Source organism: Microcaecilia unicolor, chromosome 8 (genome assembly GCF_901765095.1).
Source record: "Microcaecilia unicolor chromosome 8, aMicUni1.1, whole genome shotgun sequence".
In the NCBI taxonomy this organism is placed as follows: domain Eukaryota; kingdom Metazoa; phylum Chordata; class Amphibia; order Gymnophiona; family Siphonopidae; genus Microcaecilia; species Microcaecilia unicolor.
The window spans coordinates 162278165-162291547 of record NC_044038.1 but is presented as its reverse complement, the minus strand read 5'-3'; positions in this window follow the sequence as shown (position 1 = coordinate 162291547).

Sequence of the window (13383 nt, the reverse complement as noted above, 5' to 3'; positions counted from 1 at the left end):
TTTTTTATTGTGTCCCCTGGTACTCTGAGATTGGCTTTCTCAGTGAGAAAGGGAGGTGAGGAGGGGGATGGAAGAGAGCAAGGGGGAGAAACATGACAAGCAGATGCTGTCTCCCTGTCCTGCTGTAGAATAACAAGGGAGTTCGTGGGGACGAATTCATCTGCTGAATCTCTGAAGAGGTTAAACAGATTGGGAGCATGGTGGTCACAGATCGCCTTTATAATCTTCAAATGCGGACTGCATTGAATTCGGTGTCCCCTGGAAAGAAGCAGGTCGTTTTTCATACTCTGCAGCATGAAAGCTACCCCATCAGAATTGCTTTATATAATCTTCCTGCTGGTTTCTGTGCTGTGCTTCTCTTCTGCACTGGTGAGAACTAACAGCACAGTGTTCTGAAAGAACATGAGCTCTCAATAAAAAAAAAGAAAAGCAAGACCTTTAATCTTCAACACCAAAGAATGCAAAAATGTATATTTAAAGTTGCAAGAAGTGCATTTGTTTTGGTGTTAATGTAATACTTAGTGAGTAGCTATTTATAAAGGCTGAAAAAATTAAATCTAATTAATTAAAACATAAAGTAATACTGAAATTTACAGAATTAAAATACAGCACTTTGAAACTATCAGAGGACCAAAGCTATTTGTACTTCAGCTTATAGGTAGGAGCATGTTAGCAAAACTCTCTCTTGCTCATATCCAGGAGATGACCAACCCATTAGGCTTTGTAGGAGTAGATGGAGTGGTCAAAGTCATGTTGGATAGAGGAATGGTCTTCCAAAATTATTCTGTGTTTAACAAATAAAATTGTGAACAATAATGGAAGAGATGAGTAATGATCATCGCATGAAGCTTCCACATCCATTTCTTGTGTCAAGACTTGGCTAGGAACTTGGTTTGCAAATCAAGTCAGTTCTTTAAGGGTGGAACTAGGGGCTTTCACACCTTCAATTATGTTTCTAATAGCGGGAAGAGAAAACAGCGTTGAATAGCAAAGGTTAAGTGGAATACTGTGGAAGATGGAGAAAACAGAACTTCTGGTACTTGAACAGAGGCTATCAAAGTCAAATCACACTTCCAGAACAATACAATACAGTACTGGTACTTCTATAGTACAATTACCAAATTTTTGGTTCATTGTGGATACACAATCAGATTTACCAGACATTTTTGGGATGTTACATTCTTGTTATTTAATTATACTTAACTAGGAGATTACAGATTGCAAGAATTCAAACATAGAAAAGTTTTTAATTGACAACAGAATTTTATATAAATGGGTTCAGATCTAATGGTCAGGGGTAGCTTATTCCAAGATTTAGCAGCTTGATAAGAAAAGAGACATGAAAATGCATTTTTTTTATCAATTTAGCAGATGGAGATTTCAAGATGAATTGATCTCTAGAGTAAGATGTTCTATTTATTAGTTGTAACATTTATGAAGGAGTTGATCCCAAGCAAGATTCTATGAACAGTGAGCCTACCTTAAAGTGTACATATGCTTCTTTCAGTAACCAGTGCAAGTTAATTGAGAGGGGTTACACGGAGATTGGGTGGCAGCACTGGTGGTTAGGAGGCGGGACTAGTGGTTGGGAGGTGGGGCTAGTGCTGGGCAGACTTCTACGGTCTGTGACCTGAAAATGGTAGATACAAATCAAGGTCAGGTATACATATAAAGTAGCGCATATGAGTTTATCTTGTTGGGCAGACTGGATGGACCGTACAGGTCTTTTTTGGCCGTCACCTACTATGTTACTATCCTGCTTATTTTCGAACGAGAAGGCCGGCCATCTCCTGACACAAATCGGGAGATGGCCGGCCTTCTCCTAAAGTCGGCCAAATGGGTATAATCAAAAGCCAATTTTGGACGGCTTTAACTGCTTTCCGTAGCAGAGCTGGCGAAAGTTCAAGGGGGCGTGTCGGCAGTGTACCGAAGGCGGGACGGGGGCATGGTTAAGAGATGGCTGGCTTTGGCCGATAATGAAAAACAGAAAGCCGGCCCTGACGAGCATTTGGCCGACTTTACTTGGTCCCTTTTTGTTCACGACCAAGCCTCAAAAAGGTGCCCCAACTGACCAGATGACCACCGGAAGGAATGGGGGATGACCTCCCCTGACTCCCCCAGTGGTCACCAACCCCCTCCCACCCAAAAAAATATATAATTTTTTTTTGCCAGCCTATATGCCAGCCTCAAATGTCATACCCAGCTCCATGACAGCAGTATGCAGGTCCCAGGAGCAGTTTTAGTGGGTGCAGTGCACTTCAGGCAGGCGGACCCAGAACCACCCCCCCTACCTGTTTACACTTGTGGTGGTAAATGGGAGCCCTCCAACCCCCCCCCCCCCCGAAAACCCACTGTACCCATATGTAGGTGCCCCCCTTCATCCCTAAGGGCTATGGTAGTGGTGTACAGTTGTGGGGAGTGGGTTTTGGGGGGATTTGGGGGGCTCAACACATAATGTAAGGGAGCTATGTACCTGGGATCAATTTGTGAAGTCCATTGCAGTGCCCCCTAGGGTGCCTGGTTGATGTCCTGGCATGTCAGGGGGACTAATGCACTACAAATACTGGCTCCTCCCATGACTAAATGCCTTGGATTTGACCGGGTTTGAGATGGCCGCCATTAGTTTCCATTATCGGCGAAAACCAATGGCGGCCATCTCTAGTGCCAGCAATCTCTAAGGGCAGGCAAAATGTTGAGATTTGGCCAGCCCCGACCGTATTATCAAAACGAAAGCTGGCCAGCCATCTTATATTGATGATACATAAGTACATAAGCACTGCCACGCTGGAAAAAGACCAAAGGTCCATCAAGCCCAGCACTCCGTCTCCGACAGCGGCCAATCCAGGCCCCAAGAACCTGGCAAAATCCCCAAATTTAATGACGATCAATGGACTTTTCCTTAAGGAATCTGTCCAGACCCCCTTTAAACTTAGCAAGGCCAGCTGTCGTCACTACCTTCTCCGGCAATGAGTTCCAGAGTCTAACCACACGCTGAGTAAAGAAAAACTTTCTCCAATTTGTTTTAAACCTACCACATTCTAATTTCATCTTGTGTCCCCTAGTTCTATTATTGTTAGAAAGCATAAACAAATGCTTCACATCTGTCCGCTCTACCACACTCAAAATTTTGTAGACCTCTATCATATCACCCCTCAGCTGCCTTTTCTCCAGGCTAAAGAGTCCTAGCCTTCTTAACCTCTCCTCATAAGGTAGTCATCCCATCCCTTTTATCATTTTCGTCGCCCTTCTCTGCACCTTCTCCAATTCCTTTATATCTTTTTTAAGAAGAGGCGACCAGAACTGAACACAATACTCCAAGTGCTGTCGCACCATGGAGCGATATAACGGCATTATAACATCCTCATGCTTGTTTTCCATCCCTTTTCTAATAATACTCAACATTCTGTTCACCTTCTTGGCCGCCGCAGCACATTGAGCGGAAGATTTCAACGTCCTATCCACGATGACTCCCAGATCCCTTTCTTGGTCCGTAACTCCTAAAGCGGAACCTTGCATGACATAGCCGTAATTTGGGTTCCTCCTTCCCACGTGCATCACTTTGCACTTGTCAACGTTGAACTTCATCTGCCATTTGGACGCCCAATCCCCCACTCTCACGAGGTCCTCTTGTAATCTTTCACACTCCTCCCGCGATGAGACGACCCTGTATAACTTTGTGTCATCTGCGAATTTAATTACCTCACTAGTTACTCCCATCTCAAGGTCATTTATAAATATGTTAAAAAGCAGCGGTCCCAGCAGAGACCCCTGAGGGACCCCACTAACTACCCTTCTCCATCGAGAATACTGACCATTCAACCCTACTCTCTGCTTCCTATCTTTTAACCAGCTCTTAATCCATAATAATACACTGCTTCCGACCCCATGACTCTCCAGTTTCCTTTGGAATCTTTCATGAGGCACTTTGTCAAACGCCTTCTGAAAATCTAGATATACAATATCGACCGGCTCCCCTTTGTCCACATGTTTGTTCACCCCCTCGACAAAATGTAGTAGATTTGTGAGGCAAGACCTCCCTTCACTAAATCCGTGCTGACTTTGTCTCAGTAGCCCATGCTTTTGTATGTGCTCCGTAATTTTATTCTTAATAATAGCCTCCACCATTTTTCCCAGCACCGAAGTCAGACTCACCGGTCTATAATTTCCGGATCTCCTCTGGAACCCTTTTTAAAAATCAGCATTACATTGGCCACCCTCCAATCTTCCGGTACCACACCTGATTTTAGGCATAATTTGCATATTATTAACAGTAGCTCCACAAGTTCATTTTTCAACTCTATTAATACTCTGGGATGAATACCATCCGTTCCCGGTGATTTACTACTTTTTAATTTGCAGAACTGCCCCATTACATCCTCCAAGTTTACAGAGAAATCATTTAGTCTTTCTGACTCGTCCGCTTCAAATACCTTCTCCAGCACCGGTATCCCTCCCAAATCCTCCTCGGTGAAGACCGAAGCAAAGAATTCATTTAATTTCTCCGCTACAGCTTTGTCTTCCCTGATCGCCCCTTTAACACCACAGTCATCCAGCGGCCCTACCGATTCTTTAGCCGGCTTTCTGCTTTTAATATACCTAAAAAAAAATTTTGCTATATGTTTTCACTTCTAACGCTAACTTTTTTTCAAAATCCTTCTTAGCCCTCCTTATCTCCTTTTTGCATACAGTTGGGTACTCCGCTTGACGGGGCCGGCGTTAGAGATGGCTGCCCTTATAGATACCGGCCCCATTCAATTATGGCCCTCCACGTTGTATTACTATTTTAAAGTGATCTGACAAAGTTTCCAAGAGTCTCATTTCCAACTGGCTGAAAAGTCTGAACTATCAGTCTCTGCTTTGCCCTTACTCACTCTACTCCTTCCTTTTAATTAATTTTTGCATGCAAAGAAATGATTAGTTTATATGACAGCAAACATCAAATTCTATTAATTACTACAGAGAGCTTAAGTGGTTCTGCTGATTCAAAATTACACCTTCAGTTACTGAGGATAAGCAGCCCCCGTCATTCAGATTTAATACCGGTCTGATAAAATCAGTTTCTGAGTTTGCTAAAATGTGTGTGGGGTGAGGGGGGGGGATGATAAATTTTGTCACTTTCTTTTATTCGGATGAATAATCTGCCCTCAAGTTCAGACAATGTGTGCAGGTGACAGGGGAGAACCAAATAAAACAGACTCACTTCAGACTTCAAGAGAGAATTCAAAGTGAGGAAAAGAGCAGAGGGAAGGTGAACCACAACCAAGTTCATACCAGCATGCTACAGCTTGCTAGAAACCAACCAGATTGGTGCCAGTAGGTTGGTGGTGGCCGTGCACTGTCTGAGAAGCCTTGGGTGTCTTAGATACCAGATGTTCAGAGCAACAGCTGATTTTGATAGCTGTTTAGATGATTAAAAAGTTAGTGGAAAGATATGGGGGCGTGAGTGTTGGATAGAGTATGGCATCCTGGAAGCTCACTTATATTTCAACAAATGTCGAAGATAAGTGGACCCCACTGATAATAAATATACGCTCTTTATTTCAAGTTTGTGGTGAAGGTTTTTGTCCAATGATTATAACTGTTCCCGATATGTGGTAACGTTCAGAAGTCCTTTGTGTGACACAATACTTGAGTTCCCTGGGATCTTTTCCTCCACCACGTGTTTTTGATTTAAGTTCAGTGAGTAGTAATGATCTGTATGTTTTGTTACTTTACACCCTGGAAGCTCATCCATCCAGGATAATACAAAATTATTGAGGAAGAAAACTAAAATGAATTAGGATAAAGAGTGATTCCTACAGGTCATCAGGCTTCTACAGCTGCAACAAGGATATGTTCTTGCAGTAGCACCAGGATCCATGCTCATCTCTGAGTGTGAAGAATTACACCAACTGAAACCAGGTGAAAATCCCAGTATACAGGTTGGGCACAGATCCGAACCATTCTATAACACTGCACACATCTTAAGGGAGCGATCCCTGGTCCTCCCATCATTGCATCCCCTTTGCATCGGAAACATCTGAGTGCTTTCTATAAATGTGTGCATGTGTGTTTTCGTGCAGATCTGCCCTTTTTGCCTCATTTCGTCACCTTGAATCCATTAGAATGCTTTTCCATGTCGAAAACTCAGCATAGAAGTAATACCTAAAGCTCAAGCGGAGGAGTGGCCTAGTGGTTAGAGCACCAGTCTTAACATCCAGAAAGGCCTCAATCAAATCCCACTGCTGCTCTTTGTGATGTTGGGCAACTTAGATTGTGAGCCCTCCAGGGTCAGGGAAATACCCAGTATACCTGAGTGAGCTTACCTTAAGCTACCACTGAAAAAGGTGTGAGCAAAATCTAAATAAATAAACACCATATATAGAATTTCCCTGTTAATGTGCATTATCCCAATGCCCATCATTCAGTGACCTTTTCAGAATTACTCTCTGTGCGTTTTATTACTAAAATAGTTTTTCCTATACTGTGCCTGATATATGAAGGGTTTTTTTCCACATTATAATATATCAGTGGAATAGAGGAGTGGCCTAGTGGTTAGAGCACCAGACTTGATATCCAGAGGTGCCAAGTTCCAATCCCACTGCTGCTCCTTGTGGTCTTCAGCAAGTCACCTAACCCTTCATTGCCTCAGGTACAAAATTAGATTGTGAGCCCTCCAGGGACAGTGAAATGCTCAGTATATCTGAATGTAACTCACATTGAGCTACTACTGAAAAAGGTGTGAGCAAAATCTAACTAGATGGACTTCAGAATGCCTATATGACAAAACCACTTGAAAAGAAGGCCCAGGGAATTTTTACCAGTTATTTTAATAGGCGCTTCTGAAGAAATGACAGAAATAAAGGATAATACCCAAATTAATAATGCAAGGAATACAGGCTTTCTGTTGCATTTAGGAATTTAAGGTCTTAAGGAAACAGAAGGACTTTGTGGTGCACATGCTGTTAGACTGCTAGCTCTGGGGGACTTTCTTGTCATCTCATATAAATTATGCCTTTTTATTGGACCTGATTCATGAGAAACAGTTGCCTAATTGCCACTCAGATTTCACAGGAGTTATATGGTGAGGGAAAAAGCTGCAGTACTCATTGCTATTAACCATAATTAATCAAACATCGTTCCCCTGCATCTTCTGTTTCCATAACCTACAGGTTGCAGGAGGAGCAGAGCTGGACTTGGAAAGAACCAGGGCAATGCTGAGCAGAGACCTATTGTCCCCTGAATTCTATATAGCGCGACCAAAATTGAGCATGCAAATCTGGTCATATTCTGGATTTGTGCTCATAATTTACTCACTGACCAAGCCAATCAGCGCTGATAATTGCCGCTTCACAAGCTATTATTGATACTAATGGGCATTAATTAGTAGTAGTAGTAGAATTTACATGCATAACTTGCTAGGCATATTCTGTAAATTCTAATGCACACTACCAAAAAGGAGGCATGGCCTGGTCGGGCAGTGGGCGTTCCGAAAATCTACACACAGAGTTATAGAATACACCTTTTCTGCGTCTAACTTAGATGCCGGTATTTACACCAAGTTTTACTTGGCGTAAATGGACGTGCCTAGAGTGAGGTGCAGGCATGGCTGCTAGGTGTATTCTACAAACTGTGCCTAAATTGGGGGAGGCGATGCCCTCATACAGATAAAAGTCCACAATTCGCAAGGTCGATTACTTCAAGAGCTGATTCAATACTGCACGCTGTCCAAGTTAGCAAATATCAGCATAATAGAGAGGTAATAAATATTTAAAAATTCTCTCCCAGTTAACACTGTGAATGTAAAAGGCCCACCGTTTAAGTTTCTGCAATTCTGGCTGCACTCTGCCCCCACTTTGGGGCCTGGAAAAATCCACCGTGGCGAGACTACACAGTGACCATGTATGCAGGTTACCTATTTAAGATGACCAAGCTCTCGAAGGTAATTCAGGCTCTACATGATCAGATATTTAAAACGTAGGAGTCTCACCTGAACCTCTTTCATATATTCACTATAAAGGGGCCTTCCCCTATTATTAAGGGCCATTTGCAATACCCCTGGGAAGTATGCTTCGGCTCTGTGTGCTGCAGAACTAATGGCTAGGCTTTTCAGGGGCTGCACTTTTCTATACTGCTGAGTGGCGAAGTCCCCAACAGAAGTTTTCTGCCCACATTTTGTCCATTATCAAGTGCTAGACTGATGTGTAGGAGATCTAAATTGCACCCCCCCCCCCCCCCCCCGGGAGGTTCTTCGGGAGCCGACAACTGGGAGCTCAATGTTTTGTGGCCATCTTGCTTAGCAGCTCCACCAGAAGTCCAGAACTAGAAATATTTAAGACTTTAAAATATCCTTTTAAGTAAAATCTCAGAAGAAGCTGAATGAGTCAAAGAAAAATTAAGGAAACAAAGGTTCTTCATTCTGGCAGTATTCTCACTAGTGAGAAATACTGAGATGATCTTTTATCTCAGGCACCCGCACTGCTCGCCCTGAAAGAAATTGAAATTCCAAAGTTTTAACCAGCTTTTCTAATGCAAATTTACTATCCAGCTCTCCTAGCCCACCAACGGTTTTGTTGGGAAAGCCAAGCATTCCCTCAGTTCTGCTCACCTCTTTCCCTACATGTAGGCAAGAAATGCCATGAACAGGAATGGCAACTCTTGCAAGCTATCTCTTGGGGCTGGTAGACATCTTTAAGCATAGATGTCACCAAAAGCAGGTGAAAATGCAAAATCTAAATCTGATATAAGCTTCACATCCGGCAATGGAAATCTTCTAGAAGGGCCATAAAATTATGAAAAGAAACCATTGGAGAAGAGGGCGTACAGAAGTCTTGATGGAACTCGTAGGGGCTCCGTGATCCAACGGACAGTCTTGCTGCAACCCAAGCTAATTAGGCTTATCTTCCTTTGATGTTAAGGAGGCAATTCTGTAAAACAGGTGCTAACATATGTTTAGAGAATGACATTTACATGAGTATGTGGATACATATATGTGTAAGTTTCAAAATTCCACCTAAGTACTATTCTGCAGATACCCACTTAACGTAAAATAGCATGTATTTGCAAGGAGGCATAAAGAATACGGTAAGATAAGCACATACCTCGAATATTTGGGGAAGGGGAGAAGGTAAAAGACTGGACCATGTGTGATGTGCTTTGACAATTTTAGCTCCATTCAAGTGAGTGGTGAGATGAAAAAGGTTGAAAATCTCTGACACAGAGTAATACTTACTGTTCCTGAATATAACTCACCTTGAGCTACCACTGAAAAGGTTTGAGCTAAATCTAAATATAGAAATAAAATAAACTCAGTTTAACAATGTATCATGATCAAGTGTGTGGGAGCATAACGTGGCTTCATATAACCTGTGCCTGAAAGTTTCAACTTACTTGGTGGATACAACCACGGTTGTGTAGTGCATCCATCATGTAAGGACCTACACTGCCCTCTGTTGGTTACTCATGCACATTCGCCAAGGTCAGAGGTAATTAATTGGCTGACACAATAATGCTCTTGCAATAGGACACATTATCCTTTACTTAAAATTCAGATTGAAAGAACCAGAATCTTTCCCTCTACCTGTACCAAACCCAAATGAGCATGTTCACTATTTGGTCTCCAATAGCCCACTCCCAATAGTGTCTCCTGTTTACCTTATGAACAGAGTGGTTTCAAGAAAGTCACACTAAGAGAAATGTTGTGTACAGACTGGAATTGCCTTGCTATTCAGATGTAATCTCAATGTTGTGTTTCTGTGTATCTCTCTCTCTCTCTCCCCCTCTATCTTTTTCTCACTCCCCCCCCCCCCTCTCTCTCTCTCTCTCTCTCTCTCTCTCTCTCTCTCTCTCTCTTTGAATGGTAAGTCTGTGTGTGCAGGTATCTGAGGCCTACATCAATGACCCTATGATCAGGAAACTCAAAGGAAACTTTCAAACAATCCAGGAACATAAGACTTTTGAAGTTAAAATGGTCAGTCACTTTGAAACTGTCAAGAAAAGACTTTGAAAGAGCTGGGCTTTCTAAAGCATTAAAAAGCATAAATTTCTTCTGTCACCTTCTGATTACCCATCGATCTCTACCCCTTCCCTCTTCAGACTATTGTCTGAATACTTGTTAAGATTTGCTTGTATTTACTAGTATTGAAATCTTTTGCTCATTCAGTCCTACCTGAGAGGGGGGGATTAGCTTCCAAAAGCTAGTCAAGAATTCATATATCATTATCCAATGAAAATATATTTCCTTTTATTTGGGGGGGGAGGGTTATTATTTGTCTTATTTATTAATCTATCTATCTATCTATATATATATATATTTATCTAGATAGATAGATAGATAGATAGATAGATATGCCTACATATTTGTGAATTCTGACTGGTTGTCTGTCTCTGCATGTGCATTTAATCCGCACATGTATGTCTGTGCATGCCTAATTGTGTGAGTAAATGTATAGGTCTCAGTGTTTGCACCTATACCTGTGGAGGAGTGGCCTAGTGGTTAGAGCCCTGGTCTTGCAATCCAGAGGTGGCCAATTTAAACCCCACTGCTGCTCCTTGTGATCTTCAGTTCTCCATTGCCTCAGGTGCAAGCTTAGATTGTGAGCCTTCTTGCGACAGGGAAGTATCCAGTGTACCTGAATGTAACTCACCTTGAGCTACTACTGAAAAAGGTGTGAGCAAAATCTAAATAAATATATGTGAATCAGCTGTCACTCATTAAGTTTAAAAGACAGAGCCCCACCCAGCAGACTTTTCTTCTTTTCCTTATTCTTCATGAGCAATGAGCATGACAACCTCTTTCAAAAAGGCTTCTATCACCAGCTGCTTAATATCTCACCCAGCCTGTGGCAAGCTTGGATGTCCGGCTTTAGCGAGCGCCGGGAGGAGGGGGAGCCTCTGGTATCCTCAGGACTCTGGGTCTTTAAGGGGGTCTTTTACTAAAGATTAGCTCAAGTTATCTGCAGCAGATCCATAGGAATAAAATGGACCCTGCTGCAGATAACTCAAGCTAATCTTTAGTAAAAGACCCCCTAAGACAGAATTGGACCATGCTGCTGGGATCTAATCCTACTTAGTCCACGTACTGTATATTATCACTGTAGAACAAAAGGAAGCTTATTAAAAAAAAAGACCCCCCCAACAAAACAATGAAATGGTTAAATATGGTTTAAAAGTTCAGGAAATAAAACATTGGGAATATTATTTCTCTGATTTTGGGTTCTGAGGGGCCCTTTTACTAAGCCGTGTAGGTGCCTACATGCGCCCAACATGAGCCAATTTGTAACTACTGCCTAGCTACCACGTGGCCTGGGCAGTAATTTCATTTTTTACATGCACTCACTACGCATGCGGGAAAATTTCCAGCGGGTGGCGCTAACAGGCAGTAATTGGCATTGTACCCGCGCTGATGATTACCACCCAGTTAACGCACGAGACCTTACCACTAAGTCAATGGGTGGCAGTAAGGTCTCAGGCCCAAAATGGACGCGCGTCAATTTTCATTTTGCTGCACTTCCATTTTCCGCAAAAAAAAAATGGCCTTTTTTGCAGGTGTGCTGAAAAATGAACCTGCTCGCATCCAATACATACGTCTACACCAGCACAGGCCACTTTTCGGTGCACCTTAGTAAAAGGACCCCATAGTTTCCATTTGAAGTGAAATTTTAAAAAATATAGGGCCTTTCCTCTAAACTATACCCCAGGGTGAAAATTGCCACAAACACTCAGTGCTTTACATCGAATGAGGAAGCGCAGATTGACTGGAGAAAGACCATACTGGTTTGAAAAAACACCCATTCTTTCTCCTTCTCTGTACTATCTGAACTGGCACTTTGGCCTAGTGGTTAGAGCACTGGTCTTGCAATCCAGAAGTGGCCAGTTTAAACCCCACTGCTGCTCCTTGTGATCTTGAGCAAGTCACTTAACTCTCCATTGCTTCAGGTACAAACTTAGATTATGAGCCCTCTTGGGACAGAGAAATATCCAGCATACCTGAATGTAACTCACCTTGAGCTACTACTGAAAAAGGTGTGAGCAAAATCTAAATAAATATTCAGAATGAGTATGCTGTCATTTTTTCTGCAGTCCACAGAGTGCCATTGCCACCATTCTCAGCCACACCCAACGGGTGCCTTCTAGTCTCTCTTGCAAAAGCATCCTTTGAACATCACTTGCTCAATCACCATCTTACGTCTCTTTACCACAGCTTAAAAGGGCTTCCTGTGGTAAAGTCCTGATTTGCGTTAGCATACCACGCACTGAAAAATATTTTTAATGTAATCACAGAGGGGGCATTTCTGTGCCAATCGGTTAGTGCAAGCCCCTTACTGTGTACAAAATAGGTGTTAGTAAGTGCTCATATGCTGATATTTTTTAACTGTCACACGCTAATGGCAACATTAGTGCAAGACAAGTAAATAAATAAAGATGATTTTAATTCTTATGAATAAGCAATAAAAATGGTGAACAGGGAGGAGAAAGCTTCAAGAAGCTCCCAACTAACAATTGGAAGAACAGGACTTCATCATCATTGCCAAAAAACCTCCAATGAAATTCAATTGCAAATGAAGAAATTTAACAAACTGAGCAAAATTTAAATACTTAGCTGTAGAGTCTCTTTCTTTGCAGTCTGATTTTTGGTATAGCTGGAAGGAAGAGACTCTAAATATTTAAAGTTGTTATTGATAAGAATAAAAAGAATATTTATTTATTTATTTATTTATTTACTTACTTGTGTTGTTAGGCATTTTTGATTCTTTTTCCCCAATATTTTTGTAGTCTGAACATTATTAGTGCAAGACCAATAGTGGGATAAATAGAAAATCAGCCATTTTACTGCTGCAGTAAAAATGGGTTTAGTGTACAGGAAAAAACTGTCTAATAGAACGTTTATACTGCAGCTTAGTAAAAGGACCCCTTAGTGATTATTTACACACTGTATTTTACAACTCCCAATTAGCTGTCCATCCTTTGGAACATGTCAGGCACGTCAAGTGGAGAAGTGAGCCCTTGTGTCCGATGGAGGAAGAATTCCCACTGAGCTGTCGGCCAACCCCGAGTTCCCCCTGTGTCTCCCTCCGTTCCCCAGGGGTTGAGCCCCCAGGTGTGGGAAGCCAACAGCAGGAAGAACTGAGTCCAGAACAAAGTCCATGGGGCACAGCCAGGCAGCAGGCAAAGAAGGTCCAGGAACAAACGGTGGTCAATACCAGGCAGCAGACAGTAGAAAATCCAGGATCAGGCAAAGGTCAAAAACGGGCAGCAAACAAAAGAAGAACCAGAATCAGGTGAAGGTCAATACCAGGCAGCAAACAGGAGAAAATCCAGGATCAGGCGAAGGTCAATACCAGGCAGCAAACAGGAGAAAATCCAGGATCAGGCAAAGGTCAATACCAGGCAGCAAACAGAAGA